Source organism: Callorhinus ursinus, unplaced genomic scaffold (genome assembly GCF_003265705.2).
Source record: "Callorhinus ursinus isolate GAN/ISIS: 27379988/994484 unplaced genomic scaffold, GSC_fseal_2.0 scaffold42, whole genome shotgun sequence".
Taxonomy (NCBI): Eukaryota; Metazoa; Chordata; class Mammalia; order Carnivora; family Otariidae; genus Callorhinus; species Callorhinus ursinus.
Window position 1 is genome coordinate 7,595,783 of NW_027397104.1, and position 22,608 is coordinate 7,618,390.

Genomic DNA, 22,608 nt, shown 5'->3' on the forward strand with positions numbered 1-22,608 from the left:
CAGGAGAAGGGCCCTCAAACATTAAAAGTTGAAAATGTCCTTTATCAGTTGTTTAGCTATCCCATTATATCTGGAGGTCATTCTCTATATTCTCCTAAAAACAATAAGTAGCACAATTAAGGCGTTTGCTAAAATATCTGATTTGCAACTTACTAGATAGACTTTCCATTTTATTGGTAATTTTACTACATGCATCATAACTTCAGCCATAGTTTCTCTATTTAAGTTTTCTTTTTCCTGCTTTCCTCTCTTTTTTTGCTATTCTCTTTGACATATTCCATGTTACTTTGAGTCAGTCTCCTAGGTGGGTCCTAGTAGACTTTCTATCAATCTGAAAAGCGAATTTATGTATCAGTCAGAATTTTTAGTTGAAAGTATTGGAAAATGACTCTGGCTCTCTTAAGCAGAAAAAGAATTTAGCAGAAGATTCAAAACTCACAAAATAGCATATGGAAAGGAACAAGAAAGCTTGGGTGGCTAAGTGCTGGGAAAACACATAAGGTCACACTGCAGGAAAACCTAGTGCTTTAGTCACCACTGGTATGAGTCTGACGTTAAAATACACACACACACACACACACACGCATAGATTTTTTTTAATCTTTGTGTCATTCTCTCAGACATCCAAGTTGAGGCCATATTGGTTGAGTTTAGGTCACTTCCAAGCCCCTCTCATTTCCCCAGGTATCAGGAGAAAGGATTTCTCTTTTCTCTAAGATTATTCTTATGTTAATAATGCAGCATGCAATAATAATGCAGTAATTCAAGGTCCATCCTGCTTTCCTAATAAAAGTCAGAAAGCTCATAGGAAGAGGAATGTGTCAGTTTCTGGACAGCTGAAAACAAAAACACAGCAAAACAAAACATTATACTAGCTCTCTTGTATTTTATTTCTAGGTATCTGATGTTGGGATAAAGTAGAATGTAGTGGTTAGAGAAGAGCAGGCATTAGAAATAGAAAAGAGAGGGGTGCCTGGGTGGCTCAGTCGGTTAAACTGGATGGTCCAACTCTTGATTTTGGCTCAGGTCATGATCTCAAGGTCACATTACATTGTTGGGCTCTGCACTTAGGCAGGGAGACTGCTTGAGATTCCCTCTCTCCCTCTGCTCCTCCCCCACTTGCGCTCTTGCACGTGCACCCATGCTCCCTCTCTCTCTCTCTCAAAAAAAAAAAAAAAAAAAAATTGAAAGAAGAAGTGGTTGACCTGGATTTATTCCTGGAAAAAAGCAAATTGATAGGCAAACAACATACAGACCATTTATTTATATCAAAAAAAATCATGGCCTATCCAACCAAAAAATCAGTCTCCCTTTTTAGCTTTTTGGCCTCCCGACTACTCACCCTCTCTGACTTTAGTTCTCAGTCACCAAGTGGGAATGATAATGTCTGTGTCCCAGGTTTGTTGTGAAGATTAAATGAAAACATGTGTGTAGTGTGTGTAGAACCACAGCACACTAATTCACACTGGTTACTTGTCAAATACTTGTTATTTTCCTATCCTTCTCTCTAGAAAACTCTCCAACTCCTGAAAAACTCTACCACCGCCACCTCTCTAAAGGGGGCTGCAAATCTCAAGTATGCTGACTTTGTCCATGAGGAAGTGTAATTGCTGTCAGATTTATGCTGTGTGTGGCCCTGTTATTGATGGTGGTCGTGTACAGAGACATAAGTTTTTTCTTCATGAAATGGAAGTCGTTGATGAGATCACCAAACCCCCTTCATTTCTTGTTTCCCATTCTAGGTACAGTGCCTTCTTACACCAAAGAGAACCTGATTCCTCCTCATAATGGTTTCTCTTTATTCTTAGGGAGTCTCTTTGGTGTTGAAAACAATAAAGCTATATTAAATAAAAAGAATGATGAAGATCATGTGTATATTGAACATTAAAATAAGTTCTTAAATAGTTGAAGGAAAAATATTGATCATTAAAAGAGATTTATCAATTTATGCAATTCATGGAAGAACAGTTTTTCTAAAATAGGTTAATTTATTTGAAATTAAAAGAGAAGTAAGTTATAAATTAGAAGTTGTGGGAATGTAATGAGAAATGTCAAAAACAGGTTTTGTTCTAGGAGAGTGGTTCTTAAAAGGTGGTATGTATAAGTGTAATCTAGGGAATTGTCATCTGCAGAATTCCCAATCTTACTCCAGAAATGGAGATTTTTTAATTCTGGGGTGGAACCCAAGAATCCACACTCTTAAACATATTCATTGATGATTTTGATGAGCTGGTCTTAGAGGGCTTTTCTCCATCCCTCTAGAAATACTTTGGGGAGAAGTTTTTACCTACCATGGATTTTGCCAAAATAGCAGTGGGTGGTCACCAATGGTTGTAAAGCAGGATCTCAAACTGGTGGCCAAGGACCAAAACCAGTTCACAAATGTGTTCTGCCTGACAAAAATAGTTTTTATAAAATGTTGTCTGTAATGCCCTTAGGCTAAGTTTGCTTCCTTCAGTTTACTGTTGACTATCTCACTGGCTTCCGGTTGTAGTTCGCATGTAAGGGATACACCTGACCCTGAAACACTTGTTTGTAAGCCCTGAAAATTTAAAGAATCACTCTTTAAACCAGAGAAAACTCAGAGTGAGGTATTTGGGAACTTCCAAGGGATGATGAAATATGCTTTGTAAATTTTAATTTGATGAGGCCTGCCAAGCTAGGGTCACATTATGAACTCTTTTTCTCCTCAGGTATGACATATTCTGAAGTCAATGCAGATTGGGTCCCTGCCCCTCTTCTTTGTCCACTCTGCCAGACTATGAGCAATACCCGGGCAGGAACTAAGTCTTTGTATTTGCCTTGTGCTCAGAGCCCCACATATTACACAGAATGCAATGGATGCTTAAATACTTGTTGAAATGCAAAGGCAGTAAGGGAGGAAAAGAAGAAAGAGTGGAAGGAAGGATGGGAAGAGATGAGGAAGAGAAGAAGATAATGGGGAAAGGAAGAAAAGGAGGAAAGAGGAAAAAAAGGAACAAAGAATGGAAAACACAGGAGAGAAAAAAAAGTAGAGACAAGTGTCATCTGTAGAAAATTTAGAAATGTGACTAATTTGATCCCTTATTTTAGGAAAATACAAACAGGAATATGGACTACTTGAATGTCAGAGTTTATAGATCATAATCAAATTCAGAATTAGGTATCTTTGAGCAAAGATGGCAACAAAGAGAATTGTCACGTGTTACCATGAGGCATTGCATTCTCAGATATTGATAGAATTGCCCTAAATTTTGTTTTTTCTTACCCAAAGGGCTTCCTGCCTGCCAGGTTTCCAAAGTAAAAATATTAAATGAGTATCTTGGAAGATTATTTTAAGTTTGTAATTACTCATAATGTAGCTAAACGTACCAAATGAGCATCCACAAAACGCCAATGTGCTATTTATATTTTAATCTAATCATAGTCTTTGTCACAATCTATCATCACAGTCTTCTCCTTGTGTCTGTATTTTTTTCATTGGGGAAAAAATGGCTTGAAAGAGGGAGAGAAAGTTGTCATCTGTTGCTTTCAGAGAATTTAACTCATTTAAAATTGAGTACTCAGAAATCCGGTTATTTTGTTTGTTGACTTTTGGTATCTTCTTTCTAAAATAAAACCTACTCAAAGCATGGTTATTTAAAATCCAAGGGAATTGGAAATCCATAAAGTTGTTTAGACACCATGCTGAGTAAGCTGGGTGAGAGAGTGGTGTATTAGAAATACAGGTGCATCAGGGGTTCATATACTCATCCAGATCCTCCTGTGATCCTAATGACCTCTGGTATGTCACTTCATTTCCCTGCGACTCAGATTTTCATTTGTATATTGAGCAAATCTCTCAAACTCAATTTCTAAGGACGTGGAATTGACAGTACAGCACTGTCAACGAACTGTATCACCACTCCATTTTTCAAAGGCTCTATGTCCTTGGACAATAACTTAAACTCTCTGGTTCTTATTTTAATCACCTTAAAGTGGACATTATTACAAGACTTTGCATGGTTTTTGAGAAATGAGAAACTGTACATAAGACAGCAACAGGTATATACATTTTTGTTGATAACCCCCACCTGCTGGGAAATAATCTGTGACTTCTACATCTGACTAAATGAAGAAGAAGAATAAAATAATTTAGACACAATCATTTTGTAACTAAAAATGGTGGCACCTTCTCTTTCCCAACCTCACCTATAAAAGGGACCTATGTGAAATTTCTGAGGCAGAAAGCCTCACAACTTTGATCATTGATAACCTACTTATTCCTATATTCTTGATGATTATATGTTGATGTTTGTGTGGGGGAAAATGAGTAACCTAGATACAAAGCTTGCAAAACGCACCGAGCCGTCATTTCACAAATGCACTGAGCTCACAAAGTGCTAAACGCGCTTCCAGTTCTGCTGGCTACCCAGGGGGCTGTGCAGCACAGCTCCATGGGGAAGATGAAGCGTGTCCCTGAGATAAAGTTTAAAAAGCAGTATATCAACAAGTACAAATCAATAGCCTATAAAATGAGTGCCTAAGTGCTGAGGGGATCCTTTGGAAAGCTTTCTTCAACGCAGTAAGATAAACTAAAAGGGTAGTGGTTAGTGTACATAAAGAAAGACGAAGAAGACCAAAAGTCAATTACAAAGCACTTAAGGCCAGACCAAGAAGCAAAAAAAAATATTGTCTGTGAATGTTTGAATTTCTTCTACTATTTTCAAATTTTATTTTGGTCTGTTTTGTTTTAAATTCATGCACAGCTGTGTTTTATCAACAGGTTCTGTATACCATGCCCCTACCTAGAACCTCTCTGAACATTGTCAAAAATTCATTGATAAAATTTATCAACATTATTGAGGTATAATTTACATACAGTACAATGCACTCATTCCAAGCTCATTTTTGAAAGAATACAAGTTTCTAAAAAAAAAAGTAATAGCATTTATATTTATATTTTAAAAGGCTTGGTCTCAGACATATCATCCCAGTAATAAGCAGAGACTCAAAAAACATAAGATGAGAAAATAGAAGAAAATTAAACTGTTTGGAAACCACATTGATTTTAGTAAAACTTACTTAATTTCCAGGAGTATTATTTAAAGCATTTTCTGTACCTTTTGTTTTCATGTTCCTATTCAACAGCATATTTAAAGAGAGAGAGAAGTGAAAAATTTATTTTAAGCATTTTTTTTCATTCTGAATATTGGTCATAGAATAAAATTTCAAACTAATGTCATGGAATTAGTAGTTCTCATGAATGCGTCATGGATTTCTCTTTGAGAAAAATACATGCATTTAATTTTATGTATTTTATGTATCTTCTTTGAGAAAAAAAATGGAATGGGTTATACAAAAATTGCATGAAGTAACTTGTTGTACAACAGGCCCCACCCCCACCTGTTAAAACACAAATCTGTGAACTGTGATGTAGATTGCACAGGATTGTTTGTGATGCCCAGTACACACACCTGGGAGGCACTGACTCCTTATTGGATGCCAGAAACATCAATGTACTAACTGGTTGGATTTTTCTACACTATTTTGACAGTCAATTGGCTTATGGGGAAAAAAACTTAAGAGTGACACAAAACCATCACATCCAGTAAAAGCTTTGTATGAGTCAGCTGTATGAATCAGTCATTTTAGATTGCAGCTTTGCCTTTGGCCTATAATGCTATACTCGCTGGCAAACTTCATAAAATCCCATGGTCCAGGCATCTAGAAGTAGGATATAAAGTAAGGCCTATTATTTTGATATGGTCTAATGTGGCTTCCTTTCTTTGTTACAAATATATGCCAACAAATCAGAATAGAATAGATGGCAATCTTTTTTTATGGGAGAATGTGTGTCTTTTCATTTTCTATCTGGCACCAAACCTGGAACAACTGAGGTACTCAATTCAAATCTGTGGAATGAATAAGTAAGTTAATGGATAAGTCAGTGATCAATAGTCAGTGGAAAACCATCAATACTGAAGAAAATACAACCTACCCCTTCAAAGAAGGGATCAATAGCATCATTTTGGTATAATGAAATAAAGCCCCTTTTAGAAAGCAAGTAGTTACAGTGATTTACTTATTTTTTACTCTTTTGTAGTAAGTCGCAGAACTCAAGTTGGAGAAGTCACACTAGGGCACAGACAGACAGGTGCTTCCAAAGCAGGTAGCTTTCAAAATGTTTCCATTTCAAAGTCAGTGTGGGAGCTTGGAGATTATGTTTATAAACACTTCCCTGTCATTAGGTCCACCAGTGTATGACTTCTTTCAATATCCTGCATGACTGCCAAGAGACCAAAAAAGATTACGCTCATGAACAGATTTGTTTTATAAGGGAATTGATTTGATAATTTTTAGAGCGTACATAAAGCAGCAAAGAAACAGACTGATTTTTGGCATGAAATAAAACATTTTACATCCATAAGTTGACCAAGGTTTTAGTTAGCAAATACCAGAGCTGGGATCAACACATTTAGAACATTCTGAACTTGAGGGGTGTGTGTGTATGCCTGGCTGGGTTTGCTGATGGGGTGGGGCTGGGGGGAGCTGGGTGATGGATATCTATGTGTGTCACTAAGAGCATTGACATTCCTGTTCTGAATTGTAGAACGATCACTTATGATCGTTCACAGGCATACATGCCTCTCCTTTTAAGGCCTGATTTTGAAGCACTGCATTTTAGTTGGAGATAGGCACTTGACTTCAACCTCTTGCCTTCTTACCATTTTTGCTGAAAAGGCACAAGAGGGTATCTCACTACTGTGCCCCTTAATGACGTCTCCACATTGATGTCTGGGAATACATGAAGCTCTAATCACAGGTGCATGAGGATCTATCATTCTGTGGCTTATTAAAATCAGGTTTTGCACGTGTGTCCATGAATCGGCCGCACGTAATCATCCACACGAGTCGCCCCCTACAGACTTAGAATGACCTCTCAGCCATTTCTGTTGCACTATTGAGAAAACAGTAATAATTCTGGTTTTGTATGTGCATAGCTAAATATGGTTACTGTAGCTAAGCAATCTAATAGTTACTTCTGGGAAGCCCAATAAGCCTAGTCTGTTCATTAGTATCCTTCTAAATTTCTGTTGAACAGAATTACTTGTGTGGCAGGTATTAGTACAAATAGGAGTTGTTGATTGTGCATTTTTTTTCCTCCTTGAATGGAAGTCAAACATGCTTATGAAGTTTAAACGGCATATTTCTTCATATGGACACAGATTGTGAAATATTAGGTATGTGGTAGATTGTCCTAAAATTTCCTCATCTAATTACGTTCCTGGGCTGTGGGCATTTTCTTTGTGCACACATTCTTCCTACAATGTGTTCATGTTGGTTACTGTTTTGTAGTCTGTGTCTCCATATGGATAAAGGTGGCTGTTGAATTTGCAGCATCTCATATATGCCCCTCAAAGGCATTTCTCATACTCTAGCCTACAGACGTGATGCAAGTTTTTTACAAGGAATGTTGACACTGGCCAGAGTGTGAGAACTAACAAAGGAAACTATCCTTGATCTAAACCATCATGTGGATTTTTCTTTAGCTGCCAATGAGTTTGGTCCTGTTGAACCGCATTGCTCAGTTACCCTGAGAGTATGATGGGTAGAGACAGAAAAATATTCTGGGTACTCCAAGTGGTCGCCTACATGAAGGAGAAGGGGTACACCCCATAAAATGTGTGAGTTTTAATATCAATAATGTTTATTTACACTGACAGCTTAAATAGATCAATAATACTGTTAAGAGGAGCATGCACTCAGCAAAAACACCTTTTGTAGCACATAAACTTCGGTCTTCTGGCTTTAATGTTTATCAGCAATTTGAGAGGCATTTATAGCCCCTCACATACTCCTTTATGATTCCGTTATTGATTAAGTAGTGATGCCTGCTGGACCTAGGACATGGTTCACTATTTTTCAATTAAAATGAAGAAATACCTTGTTTGTTGCAGGTTCACTTCAAGCAGTTGGCTTGTGGGACTTTGAGAGATGCTGCTGCCCATGACATGTTGGAATTACCATGATCAACTACCCAGTTTGGATTTCACCCAGTGGCCAGGAGCTTTGCATGGTAGACAGCAAGGGTTGGATTTTTAAAAAGAGTAAATCAGGTAAGATTTGAGGAAGACATCTGATCATTTATCACTTGCTCTAAGGGCTTTCGTGTGTTGCCAAGATGTGTTGAATAATGTATAGCTTTTCTATTTATTTTCTAAGTCCACTGAACAGGTTGTTGAAGAATTGTACTCCCTTGGATTTAGGAGAATGTATATAGTAATAATTGAGTCCATTTTTCCTCAAGAGGAGAGAGGAGTTATTTTAAGATACACATAAAGCAGACACAAGATAGTATGGATGCAGGTTAATGCAATAGCCAAAAATTGCAAGCTAAGGACATTTCCTCTTTAAGTAACTCCTCTGAACTATAATGGGATAAGCATTTGTACTTTTGAAAGATGCTGTAGGGAAAGTGTTGCTGTTAAGTAGTTGTATTTTACATGATATAGAAATGTGTCAGTTAATAGTGTATGATCTTATAAATATGCCTTGGGGTTACTCTTATTTAGAAGATAATACCATTAGTCTGCCTTTTATTTCTTTGCATTTATCACTTTAATTTCTGTTCCTCTAAGTATTCTTTAAAATGGTGACACAATGACATACTTTGTTATTACTGTGGCTCCTAGAATTTACAATGTTATACTTTTATTCAAGTGTTCTTTTTGCTACTTTTCTCTATTTCATTTTGGAAACTCTTCTCCACTATTACCCATAGTTTGGTCAGATCTTCTTAACTGTCTTCCTCCTCCATAACATAATTTGAAGTTGTTATCAGCAAATACCTGGGAGAACCACAAGTTATTCTTGGGCTCTGACTTAAAGACCATCAAAGCTTTTACAGCTTCTTGGAATTTTATGCACCCCAAAGTAAGATTTTCTTTAAGTTCAATTATAGAAACAGAAAACATACGTAAACTTCATTAACTGAGAAAAAAAAGGAGGGCGATTATTCTAAGTCACTTGAACTTTTTACAAATATAGCTTTCTTACTTTATGAAAATAAATGGAACTCAGTCAATAAATTATAGCCTAAGATAATTATTTGGATGTAAAAGAGAACTTCTCAAGTGACTGAGAATAATTGATTCTTTAAAGTTTGGTAAATATCCCTCCCCAATCCCATAATAACTTATTTCTCTATAAGATGATACCAAGTGAGTACAAAACTCAAATAGACACAGATTTCAAATTTGTTAGAAGGAGTGTAGATTACCAGACTCGTGGCAGAAACCCTTATTGATGACCTGAGTTGTGGACAATTGTCCTGCTTAGTGACAACCCTTAGTGATAACGTGGGTTATCATATGGGTTATCGATACTTAGAAGAATTCTGCTAGTATGTAAATAAAAGGGACATCAAAATGCAGGATGCATTTGGGGAATAAAGCTCAACTTACTTCCAGGCTTTGTAGCATTAAAATCAAGCAAATAATTAAAGCAAGAATGCTTCATGATAGACTTACATATTCTTAAATGTTTAAGTCTTAGTCTCTGAGTCCAAAATAAATTTCATCCTGATTGTGTGTACTTCTATATTTTCAACAAAATTGGGTTGTATGTTAAAACATCAGACTTTGAAGAAAAAAACAAAAAGGAGAAGGATAAAATTAAATCTATTTTGAAGGTAATCATGTGATAATGCAATTATTAGCACTTATTTATTGTATCACAAAGGAAGAGCTCTCCTCTATTGTGAGATCAGAATTTTTATTCTTTAGAATACTTTATCTTTCTGAACTGTGTAGGTTATCAATATAGTAAAAGAATACAAGGGCTTTTGATCTGAGTATTATAAAGAAACATGATGTCTTTTCTCTTTGAAGTAAATCCTGTTAATTAGGAGGTACAGAGATAGTACATTCCACTGTCCTGTATAAAAACATATGATATAGAAGGGCCCCAAGAACATAAAAGATTTGACAGTGAATTCATATATTTTCCCAGTTAAAGGTTAACTCTTTAAAAATGAACAAAAAGTTTATACATTATAGCTTTATAGTTTATATTAGTTTTAAATTCATTTTTGTTCTCTGTTATAAGAAGGGCAGTTGCATTTTTTACAGCAATGCATGTTAGCTTCTCCATAGAGTTAAGTGTCAAGGCTTCCCAATTCTGTTTCTCCAAAGTTTATAACAAAGCCACAAAAATTTGTACTATTCCTTAGCCTAACAGCAATTTTTCTTTCTTAAAGCATTTTAAAAGTAAAGGTTTGCCTAGCTCAGGATTACATTATTGTGTGCTTGGATGTAGAAGCAATATTACGCTAGAAAGATAAAATATAAAAGGTAAGATTTTTGAAAGTACTTCTGATAATAGCATGCCCCATAGAATGGGATATGCAGTCTTAACAACCCTCCCTGCCCTGAGTTCATCTCACAAAGTGAAACTGACATGTAAATAGTTCAACTTTAGGTAGAATGAATTAAAAAGTTTAATGATATATTTCAAGCAGAATTCTCCATAAATTAAGATAAAGGGCCATTAAACTGACTGGAGTTTTAGAAGGTCTTTGAGGCTTAGGAGGCATTTCAGCAGCACAGCTAAAAAGTGGGGAGAATTTTAACTAGATGGAAAATAGGTATGACAGCATTCTAAGCTCGGGGCACAGTATTGCAAAGCCATCCTGATGTAAAAACAAATGTTACCTTTGGAGAAGGGAAAGCTTGCCCCTGGAGAGTCGGCAGGCAAGCCAGGAAGAGGCGGAGCATAGAGGTAGGGGCTGGACCTGAGTGCTTTGCATGCACAGCTGCAGTGTTATAAATATGGACGTGATGTAGTCAAATCTGTGCTTAAAGGAAAGGACCCTGACAATGGGTGGGGTAGGGGCAAGGAAGGTATGTGCAGAGAAAAATGATAAACTCAGAATATTCGGTTCCACGAGTACAGAAATGTATTATTTTTAGTGCTGTGTCACCAGTGTTTGGAATGATTCCTGCTCATCACTGATTCTGTTCCTCTCTGTTAAACGCTGACTAAATAAATGAGTATCTCTCAGCGATAATCCATAAACTTCTACGTTTGCAACTTTTTCCTTTTTTAGAAATGGTTTGAAAACTCTTCATACAAAGGATGAAAAGAATTTAACTTACACGTTTTTCATCACATACATGGGTACACACACACACACACACACACACACACACACACACACACACACACTAAACTCTCCCAGTATGTGCTTGACATTAAACCTCAGATCCTGTTCCTGAAATTTATGCTTCAATTAAGATGGAGGCAGCTGCTACCCTCCTTTATTTCCCTTTTGAGACTTTTATCTCTCAGGCTTTATCCTTCCCTTCATCGTTTTATCATCACATCAATCACTGTTTCTCTCCTTGGGAATGCAGCGAGCGTTGCAGGCACATTTTTATGGCTAGAAAGCAAACCTACCCTACTTGGCATGTAGTGCTTACTTAAACCTAATTAAGTAATTCTGCTGCAAGTATCATGTCCTTTCCATCACAATTCACATTTGGCCAAAATGATAGGGAATACTCTAAAGTGGTGGAAAATAGCTGGGGAAGGAGTCCAAAAAAGACACAAGATGAATGAAAGTGAACTTCAGCTCAACCTTCTTCAACACCATCGTCTAATGAGCTGGGGTGCGTTCACACCTCTACTACTGGAAACTCCTAACTCACAGCCTGGCTTTCACCCCAATTATTTTATTGAAAATTACCATTGTAGTAAGGCTCTCCAGAAGTAAACCAGATTCAGTACATTTTGTATGATTGAATCATCTATTTTCAGAGAAGTTCTCTTATAGTCTGGGAAAAATGTAAGAATTTCTTTCTAAATATGCATACTTAAGGAAACGTAGATGTGATTCATTAAATGTAATATTCTTGAGACCAAGGCCTTTGTCTTTCTTCTCTAAGACCTTAATTCCAAAGCCATGTATATTTTCAGTAAACATATCTGATGAGTGAATGAATGAATGAATATCAAAACTTGTGCTTCAGATCAAAATTGTAACTTCTGTGTTAACAGTAGGAAATACATCTCTGTCTTGTTAGTGAGGCCACCTGGCATTTGGTTCTCTTGTCCAGCATCAGATCACGGGTTTCTTATTCTCTCATGACTTCCAATACTGCCATTATTTAGTAACAGATTTTTTAAATCACCTAATGACAAAATTTTTTTAGGGGTATGGAGGATTTAATATCAAGTAAAGTATCAAGGAAAAACTTTTATTAAATGGCTTCTTGCCTTTATAAGTAAAGTATGATTCTCTTTTACAAACAGTCACAAATTTTAAATATTAATTTTTATAGATCTCAAATGCTTGGGAGAAAGAAGCAAGGTTTTGTCTCTTTCCATGCTTTTGGGTGTGGACTTCTCTGGATAGAAGTCACTAGAATACTACAATCCTAGCAAGCTACCCTTTTGTATTTCAAAGAGGCAGGTTATAGCATATTGTGGTTGTAAATATACTATTACATTTAAAGGCACTGGCTTTAAGTGAGGCCTGGATTTGAATCCCAACTCTGACACTTAAAAATTCTGTGATCTTGGGCAAGTGATTTGTCATCTGAGAGATGATTGCCAATTGGTAACATGCACATCTTAATAGCTGCCCCATGTACAATTGTGAGAATTAAATGAAATCAGACATATAAGACACGCAGTAGAATATCTGACACAGTATAAATAAGTTATTGCTATTATTATTATTATTTATGGTCTATAGAGGTAGCAGTTCTACCCAGACATTCATTTGTTTCAGCCAAATTTCAGAATATTTTACCCTTGGTCCCTAAAAGAAAATGAGATGTAAAATGCTTAGCAGAATACCTGACATGCCTCATAAGCACTCAGTAAGTGTTGTTGTGGTGCTAGTTATAATTATTAGTTCCTTATATGAGCATTTCTCTTCTTTAGGCTCTTTAAGGAGATCTTAGGTCTAATCTTTCCATAGCAACAACTTCCTTCTTAGGATAATGGCAGATCTAGGAGTTATGGTTAGTGTTATAACTCTAAGATAGGGCCCTGTTTAACATCTGTTATTAGTGGTTGGCTCCATAGCTCAGGGGTTAGAGCACTGGTCTTGTAACATCTGTTATTAGTTATATTATAATCACATTGCTGGGTATCTTGGTATTGATGTGAATAGTGTTTTCTTTAAAACCCAAGATGACCAGAATGGTTTTTCATACCAAATTATAGTCTTTAGAATCAATAAAACACATTGAAAGCCACTAAATGAAACATTAACATGTATCTTACAGTAGCAAACACATCATCCTGATCTGTTGACATAATTCTCTAATTTGGAAATACTACTTTAATATACACTCATAAAGACTGTCTTTAAAGGTCCCTGACATTAATCAAGCATTATATGTAATTATGCCTTTAACCTTTCCTTTTGTTACATGTATTTTACAAGAAAGACTTATTAATTTTGAAATGAAAATTTAGAATTAAAACTACGTTTAACATGGTAAACTAATAGTTTAAAAATTAACTGTCGGGCGCCTGGGTGGCTCAGTTGGTTGGACAACTGCCTTCAGCTCAGGTCATGATCCTGGAGTCCCGGGATCGAGTCCCACATGGGGCTCCCTGCTCAGCGGGGAGTCTGCTTCTCCCTCTGACCCTCCCCTCTCTCATGTGCTCTCTCTCTCTCTCTCTCTCTCCTTCTCTCCCTCAAATAAATAAATAAAATCTTAAAAAAAAAATTAACTGCCATGGGCGCCTGGGTGGCTCAGATGGTTAAGCGTCTGCCTTCAGCTCAGGTCATGATCCCGGGGTCCTGGGATCGAGACCCGCATCAGGCTCCCTGCTGCCCTGTCTCTCATGAATAAATAAATAAAATCTTTTAAAAAAAGAAAAGAAAGAATTAAAAAAAATTAACTGTCATGATTAATCTCACAACATGCCACCTAAAACCACGTAAGAGAAGAATGGGGATCAATCGGAGACAATTCCAAGCATTTCTGGCCCGGCTTTGTAGACTCTCTGTTTGGGGTGTCCCCAGTCTTATGAGCAAAAGGCAGGATCTAGGTCATCAGCTGAGATGTGAGGGAAGGAGAAGTAGAGTAGAAAACTGAGGGAGGGGGTGTGGAAAATGAATCAATCCGAAGTGAAAAAAGGATTCCAGACTTTGGTGAACGGCTTTCTAGGATAGGACTGTGGGTTTCCGCAACACGCCAGGACCGGAAGGATGCTCCTCTCCCCTCAACAGTTTGCTGTCACCCTCAGTGAGGGGCAGAGGAAGCCATGGGTGTAAAGGAAGGGGATTCTGGGGTGCGCGGTGGTGAGGGAAATAGTCCTGGCGTGATGGGCCATGCAGTTAAACAGGCAGTCAGGCAGGGTCCTGCCAGGGCTTAACAGCTTGCTATGATGTGTGCAGTGGTTTTGGACTGAGTGGCGGGAAATCCCCGAATGAGCACAGGGAACATTTCATTAGAAGGGATTTATTTATTCAAAGGAGAAGATTTAGCATGAAATCAAGATACTGCTGGAGACAAACGATCTTTACAAAGTCTCTTCTGCAGCAATGTGCCCAGAAGGATACCGTGTCTCTTTCTGTTGAGTCCAGCATGACAATAGGAATGCAATAATAATGAGACCCACCCTAAATTAAATATCAGAATATACACTCTCCCAAGATCTCCTTTTTATAAAATCTATGTGTTTTCCGTTATGCGATTATCCTGTTTTTCTGTTAAGACTAACGTCCCAGTCCTTATGCCATTATACAAGTGTGCAAATTTGCTCTATGCTCTATGCTCTCTTATATATTTTTATAATATTTTGTCATTTTTCCCTTGTTGCATATATGTGTACGTTGCTTTTCCGGGAATTTGAAAGTTGCTTAAGAGGTAGAGGTGTTTCTTTTTCTGGAGGGTCCGTTACTGCTAGTGTTATCAGACGCCCTGATTCTGAACAAATGTTTGCTGCCAACGATGTTAATTAACAAACTGGTTTCCCCTTTTCAACAAGGAGAAGAAACTTACATACAGACTTCACATAAAATTCTTGGCATAGGGGCACCTGGGTGGCTCAGTCGTTAAGCATCTGCCTTCGGCTCAGGTCATGACCCCAGGGTCCTGGGATCAGGCCCTGCATCGGGCTCCCTGCTCCGCGGGGAGCCTGCTTCTCCCTCCCCCACTCCCTCTGCTTGTGCTCTCTCTCTCTCACTGTCTCTTTCTCTGTCAAAAAATAAATAAAATCTTTAAAAAAAGTTCTTGGCATAAATGTCCTATACAAATTTAGATACCTGTAATTTCTTGAATATTTACATAAATGGCCAAATTAAAGATCATTTGAGTAACATATTGTCTTTCACCTATGTAGCCTTTCTTTCCCCTAATGGAGAATGCCAGAGTAATTTAACAGATCATTTTCCAGCCTCAGTTCTGGGCAACACTGCTCTGGAGATGTACATTCCAGGTACAAAGGGTTTTGTGGCCACTGTTGTTTTGCTGGTGTGATTTATGATAAGGGCTGGATCAAAAAGAGTTTAGGTTTGCCTGCCACAGTTGCCTCTCCCTTCCCGAATAAGTGGAGGATTGTTGGTCGGAGGAACGGAAGTGGTTTTGAATCATCTCTTCCCACAGATTACAACTCTGGTGTTGAGAACGTAGGCTTTGGCCAGATATGTTCTCATTCTCTTTTCTCCTCCTTTTTTCTTCCCTTTTTTCCTTTCCTTCTTCCTTCTCCTCCCCTTCTTCCTTTTTTCTTCTCCCTCCTTCTTTTTCCCATCTTCTTCCTCTTCCCCCCTTCTTCTTCCACCCCTCCCCCTCCCCCACCCCATACACATATACTCTCCCCTCTTTTCTCTCTCCTCCCCAACCTAGCAGCATGCTAACATTTTTGTTCCCCCACTTTGCACTTCCCTGTGTTTCAATCCAAGCATACCATCACCTCCAGTAACCTCCCTTCTCTAGATATGTCACTGCCATCAATGAGGTTATAACTTTTTCATTCCAGCAAAGTCTGGACACTGTTCTCCACTTCCCTGTTTTTAAGCAGAGAGACATTGTAATTTTAAGGCAACTCCTATAGATGGAGTTCCTTTTACCAGCGAGTTCCTTTTCAGAGGGTAACCTCGCTTTCACACTCTTAGTAGGAAAATGCTACACACAGACTACATTTTCCACAATCAAAATACAGCCCCAATTATGAAGCCAAAGCCAGTACTATATGTTGGGCTATGTCATTAGCACCATCATCAGGAGACTTTTGCCGGGAGTCTTTTTTTGGGGGGAGGGGTGCTGAATCAGAAGAAATAGTTTCCACCCACTTCTGTCTGCTTTCACCTCCACGTGGATTAAAGACATTTACTACTCTTAAATATTAACTTTACCTTCAAGGAGTTTATGATGCCAGTGCCAAGCAACACAGATAATGTAACCTTATCAAAAAAGAAAGAAGGCAGAATACTATTAGTGCCAGACAGGACCTTGGGTCAGGGACAGAAACAACAGAGATTCAGAGGAAGAAAAAGTCCTGGTGGGCTGGAGGCCTCAGGGAAGCTTGATGAAGGGGGTGAATCCAGAGCTGAGCCTCAAAGAAAGTGTAAGAATTGTCTTTGCTCTTAAAAATCCTTTGCCACAATCGTCTTTTAATGTTTCCCTTTCTTTGGTTTTGTCTTCGACCCGGTCAAACCTACAGCTGAGAGCAAATCTCAACATGTCATTTCCCTACCTTGAGGAGAAAGCACTAAATTATTTCTTAATGTATCCTATGTATCACTTTTTATATCTTGAGACACCCTCCTATGCATGCACTGTATTTGCAGTGTTTGCTCTCCCGCCTCATGTATGTCTGGTTCTTGCTTCTCCTTCTTGACTCCTTGAACAGACTTCTACCACATCTGTTTCTCTTGCTAGAACGTGAGTCCTCTCAGGCAGAGATCAATTCTCATTTCCCAGAATGGTTGTATCTCACAGAGCTGGCATGTATAAGTGAACATATGCCTTTTCTTCTCAATTATATTAGGACTAAGTCACATAATTCTTTGTCAGTTTAGATGACTGGAAATCAAACCCTACTCGTCTTTGCCTTTACTTAGCTGAAATGCCATTATGGGATGGGTGAAAAGAACAGTGAGTTCTAGAATGTTTAGTAAAAATGTTGTGGGCTGCCAACTATGACATAAATTATCAGGATTCAAAACAAAAGTTCTGTCTGGAGCACTGGAAATATTGCAGATGGTATTGAAATGTGATTCAAAAATGTGATTTCATAAAAAATGATAGTATTTATACAAGCAATTCAAAGTACATTGAAAACTAATAGAGACAGAAAAGTTTTAAGGGTTGAAATACATTTTCATGATTCTATGTTTACTGGAATTCAGCTAGGCTCTAAAGCTCAGGAAATATCCTCCAGGAGAAAGTCTCCTTATTATAGAGTACAGTTATTATAGCATAATATAAGAGAGTATTGTTATTATAGCCTAATATTTAAGCTAACTTAAAATAATTTTTGTGGAAAGAAAAATAATGTTCTGTTTCCTGGATAAGCTTGCAGCAGAATGAAACCATGCTTCATCAGCAGAATGGGTAGAGGTTTTCTCCATCTGATCTTTCATCGAATAAAATTCTTAATCAAGCCAAAACCTTCTGAAAGACATGATTTGGAGAACTTCCAAAAAAAAAAAAAACAAAACTGTCCTGAAAGGAATGGTAAATTATAGTTTGATCTCATTTGTCCTAAATTCTGCATATCATTCACCCATGAGCTATAGTTGTCTCACCCTTGTGAGCTACGTCCCATAACTCATTCTAGTCAATATGATGCATTTACTACTAAAGAGACTCATATCTTGGAAATAACTTGACTGTTTCACACCATGTTCTCTAATGAATCAGAAGGTAATTGCATTAAGTACCTTCCTAGTTGCCAAGTCTAATCATATTCCACCCAGGCGAGTGTGTGGCTGGCCTCTGTATCTGGCATGCTCTGTGAGATTTAATCATGGGCATGATTGAAGTGGAACTCTGAGACTGGACGGTGAAGTTCCCTCAAATGCTTGGATTACAAAGATCGATAGCAAAGTCAGTTTGCCTTTTTCACAAGGCCTTTTGTTTGTTATTTAGAAATCGTCACGGGTTCAAACAGGAGTCTTCCAAACACAGAAACCCAGTCGTTAAGGTTTGAATATACCAGGGAGGCATTTACAATTTAAGCCTAGAAACAAATCTGTTACAAATCAGGATCAAGTAATGCCAGATGTATAGAAGTGAAGGTGAATATCTGCCAGATCTGCCTTAGGATAGCATAAATCAATTAGTAACAATCTGTTATTTGTGAATTCACTTCCCTCTGTATTAGCTGCTGTCCACATCTCTATTTCCCTTTCCTGCCAGACTATAAACATCTTAAGGCTGGGAACTGTTTCCTTCTTATTGTGGCAATCTTTACCCCTAAAAGAGACCCTGATGGATGGAGGTGATGATAATTGAATGAATAAAAAAAAAAGCCTGACACCTAACAGGCCCTTAATATGTATTTATGAATAAGTGAATTAATGGATTGATGAAAGAATGAATATGCATATGACATTTTACTACTGTGGATATATTTTAATAGTCAACTGAGGCTTAATGCTCAAGACAAAAGGATATGCACTCTCATTTACTTTAGGAATCAATTAGACTGAAAATTCAAATTTGAATATTACATTTAAAACATCAGAAGTAAAATTCCTTGCCAATATATCCAAATTACGTACTGTATTCTAATGTTTAAAATAAAATTACCTTCCTGCTGTTGCAAAGAGTGACATTTATAGTGTGCTCTAGGTATCTGTAAATTTAGCATGTTCTGTCCATGCCATACACATTCCCCTTACCTTCTTTTTCAATAACTCCTCCTGGTTTTTTTTATTTTATTTTATTATGTTATGTTAATCACCATACATCACATCATAAGTTGTTGATGTAGTGTTCCATGATTCATTGCGTATAACACCCAGTGCTCCATTCAATATGTGCCCTCTTTAATACCCATCACCAGGCTAACTCCTCCCCCTAACCCCTCCCCTCTAGAACCCTCAGTTTGTTTCTCAGAGTCCATAGTCTCTCATACTCCTCCTCTTTAAAAAGAAATTGAGGCAGCTACTTTTTAGAGTTTGCAGGTCAGATCAGATGTTTTTGTATTTGAATGAAATTCTTAAAAAGGACCATTTTAAATAATTATAATAACTGTTATATTGTTTCTCTTATGTTGTTATGAAAAAAAGAAATAAATGCTAAGGTTGTTGTTATATAACAAAATAATTGCTGGGTTTTAATAGTCTAATGTGAGTCAATTCAAGGTCTGACTATCCCAGGGAAGAATTAGGCACTGGCCAAGTGGCTTTTAGGAAAAACATACATTTTGCAGTTAATCAAATAGAAAAGTCACTACAGAACACTGGGCACTGGCCCAGCATGTTGCATGTACCCATTTAGCATTGCTTGCAGAGAGAATGACCCAATTCTTTCATTCTTTGAATGGAGGAGAACACCAAATATATTTACTAATGGATACATTAAGAGCTGCCCCCAAAGCATTACCAACCATTCAGATCACCCTGGTATCTAAACAACTCCCAGGTTTTTACATCTACTCTGAACCTTCCACTTCTGCAAATGGATGTTGTCTTAATTGAAACAAACTTGCGAGTAGTAGCTATATAAAAAGGAAATCACACTAAGATGATGTAATAACTTCATTGGTAGTACCCTGTGTTTATTTGTAAGAACTGCAATTCACAACCTTTTAACATTCTTGGGTTTCTTTGCATGCTTCTGTTCCCATACTCCCCTAAGTTTATATTCGTTATAGCCATTAAAGCAAAAAAATTATACCTTTGAACATATTGAATTCCTTTATTAGATTGAGATCTCCTTGTGGCATTGGTGTGTCTTATTTACATTGTAGTCCAGTGCCTAATGAAGTGATGAACATTTAATAGCTCCCCAGTAAATGTTTGCTGAATTAATGAGCGCTTTCTATACACTATTTTCGTATCATCTTCAGATGTGCATTCTTTGTCTTTCATCCACATCTTCTGAAATTCTGTTTATCACTCCATTTAACATCCCCCCCAAATTGCTCAGAAAATATTTATCAGTATCTACTACATCATAACATAGTGCTTAGCTTCTCAGAGCTTGTGATATGCCCTTCATTGTCCTAAAAGGAACTTACAATCTAGATGCAGAGACAAGACAAAAACATAAAAGACTAAATTACCACTTGAAGAAGTAAATGATTTTGGGTAAAACGAACACAATAAATGATATGAATATAGTGTAGTCTAAGATTGTGTCTAAGCTAGGTCCATTCAGGAAATTCATTATTTGGGAAAACCTGAGTTTCTTGGGCAGCTGCCAGAGCTGAAGACTGGGGGGGGGGGGCAGGAAGAAACAATCTAAAGGAAGAGAATCAGTAGACAAACCTGACCTGATAAGTAAGGCTTAGTCATCAGAGGAGTAGAGTGATATGATGAGCTGGTTGAATTTGTCCCCAACATAGCATTTCCGTTCACAACTGACTCATACGAGAATTTTAGAGAGAAAGAATGGTGGCATAGAACTGAAATCCTGTGGAAGATATTAATATTCATGAGATATTGCTCTTACATCTATAAAATAGTAGATATAAAGTTTGTATCCTTTAATAGAAGATAACAAAAAGGAATGGAGGCATTGCCCCCCACTTTGCCTCAGGAATAGTGTCTCGTTTGGGGAACTGGAAGATGCAGCTAATCATTGGCTAATCACTCAAACAAGGAGGGTCTGGAAGCATCCCAGGTGTCATGCAGAAGCATCCGTGCTCAGTGAAAGAGCAGTACCTAACTGAAATATCAGTGTTCCTGACAAAGAAGGAAAGAGGGATACAAGAGTATAGTAGTGACGATTCATATTTTTGAGTCCATGTTGACTCCTTTTGGTGATATCTTGAAATACCTGGGGCAAGATCCAACAGAGTGTTATCGGCAAGTGGCATGTTACATACATAACAGATATTTAGAGAGAGGTGAGTTGACTGAGCCACAGTACAACCTGGGAAGTCTTCATGAGGCAGAATCTAGATCTACAAGGAGAGATGAAGGTGGTGGGGAGAGGTGGTACTGAAAATGAAGATGAGCAAAAACATAGTATTGTGGTCTGTATGGGAAACCATGAACATAGCATTGTGACTGTAGCTCTGTGTAGAGTAAGAGAGGATGGTGAGCAACTGGATTAGAAATGACTATAAGGAGGGGCGCCTGGGTGGCTCGGTCAATTAAACGACAGACTCTTAGTTTCAGCTCAGGTCATGATCTCAGGTTCCTGAGATTGAGCCCCACTTGGGGCTCATTGCTCAGCATGGAACTTGCTTGTTCCTCTCCCTCTTCTCCCCCCCCCCCGCCCCCCGCTCTCTCTCTCACTCACTCTCACTCTCTGGAAAAAAATAAATGAAATCTTTTAAAAAAATAGATATCAGGGCCAAAATTTTAAAAAGCCTGTAGCTGTATCATGTCAAAAATCTAAAAATAGCAGCTTCCTGATGTGAAGATTTCAGAATTTTTGATAGTAAAATCCCTCTGGCCCATAGCCATGCAGTAAGCACCTTACATGTTTTATCTTTATTTTCAAAAGCTCTATGAAGAAGTATTATTATGTTTATTTTCTGTGAATCAAAACTGAAGTTTATAGAGTTTAAGTAACTTGCCCACTGTGATGCATTAACGGTTGAGCCAGGATCTGAGACGAGATCTGTGCAGTTCACGTTGCACTGCTACATCTTGCCACCCTCTCCTGACTGCGCTCTGCTCAACACCCTGACCTCCCTTGCATCAGGGCAGCCTTGGATTTTTCCCACCCTGTTCTATTTCCTTGAATAAAATAGTGGTGATGCCATGCTATCTACAGATCGAGAAAACATGAATGGTGGGTCTCTCACTTCTTGAAATCCATTCTTTTTTTTTTTTTTTTTTTAAAGATTTTATTTATTTATTTGAGAGGGAGAGAATGAGAGACAGAGAGCACAAGAGGGAAGAGGGTCAGAGGGAGAAGCAGACTCCCTGCTGAGCAGGGAGCCCGATGCGGGACTCGATCCCGGGACTCCAGGATCATGACCTGAGCCGAAGGCAGTCGCTTAACCAACTGAGCCACCCAGGCGCCCTTGAAATCCATTCTTTTAATGATATTCACTTCACCTGATATTTTTTGAAGTCAAAGGCTTTGAATTTTCAATTTTTTTTTTCAATGCCTTGTGATGAATCTGACTTGAGCGGTTCACCTTGGTATGTTAACGCCATAGGAGATAATGTGTGTGGTATTTTAACAGAAGACACACACTCATGTGCACTCAGTGACTTAGGGGCAGAGTTTAAGAGTTAAAGGAGATCATTTGGGAGAAAGGAAATAGGTTTTATAAAGGAGGATGAGGCGGGCATAAGAAGTGTTGAAGATGGAGGAGACTGAAGTTAAGGAGGGCCAGCATGGGGGTGAAACGATGAGGCTTGATTTGCTCTACCTAGAACATGGCCTTCACAGGACACAAGACCAGCATTCTGAACTGGAAATAGGCATGACTTGGGGTCTAGAGATGAAGATACCCCCAGTGACAGGAAATCAATAAAGGCTTTCTCTA

At 38.0% G+C, this 22,608-nt stretch overlaps 1 protein-coding gene across 4 annotated transcripts in view; it reads left to right on the plus strand.

The window, feature by feature from the left end:
* LINGO2 (leucine rich repeat and Ig domain containing 2) overlaps nt 1-22,608 on the plus strand; it is a 1,267,465-nt gene that overhangs the window by 928,557 nt on the left and 316,300 nt on the right. For all 4 annotated transcript variants that reach the window (XM_073881319.1, XM_073881317.1, XM_073881318.1 and 1 more), the window contains one exon: nt 7,920-8,078. The gene's annotated coding sequence lies outside the window, so the exon portion shown is untranslated. The remainder of the gene's footprint in view (nt 1-7,919; nt 8,079-22,608) is intronic.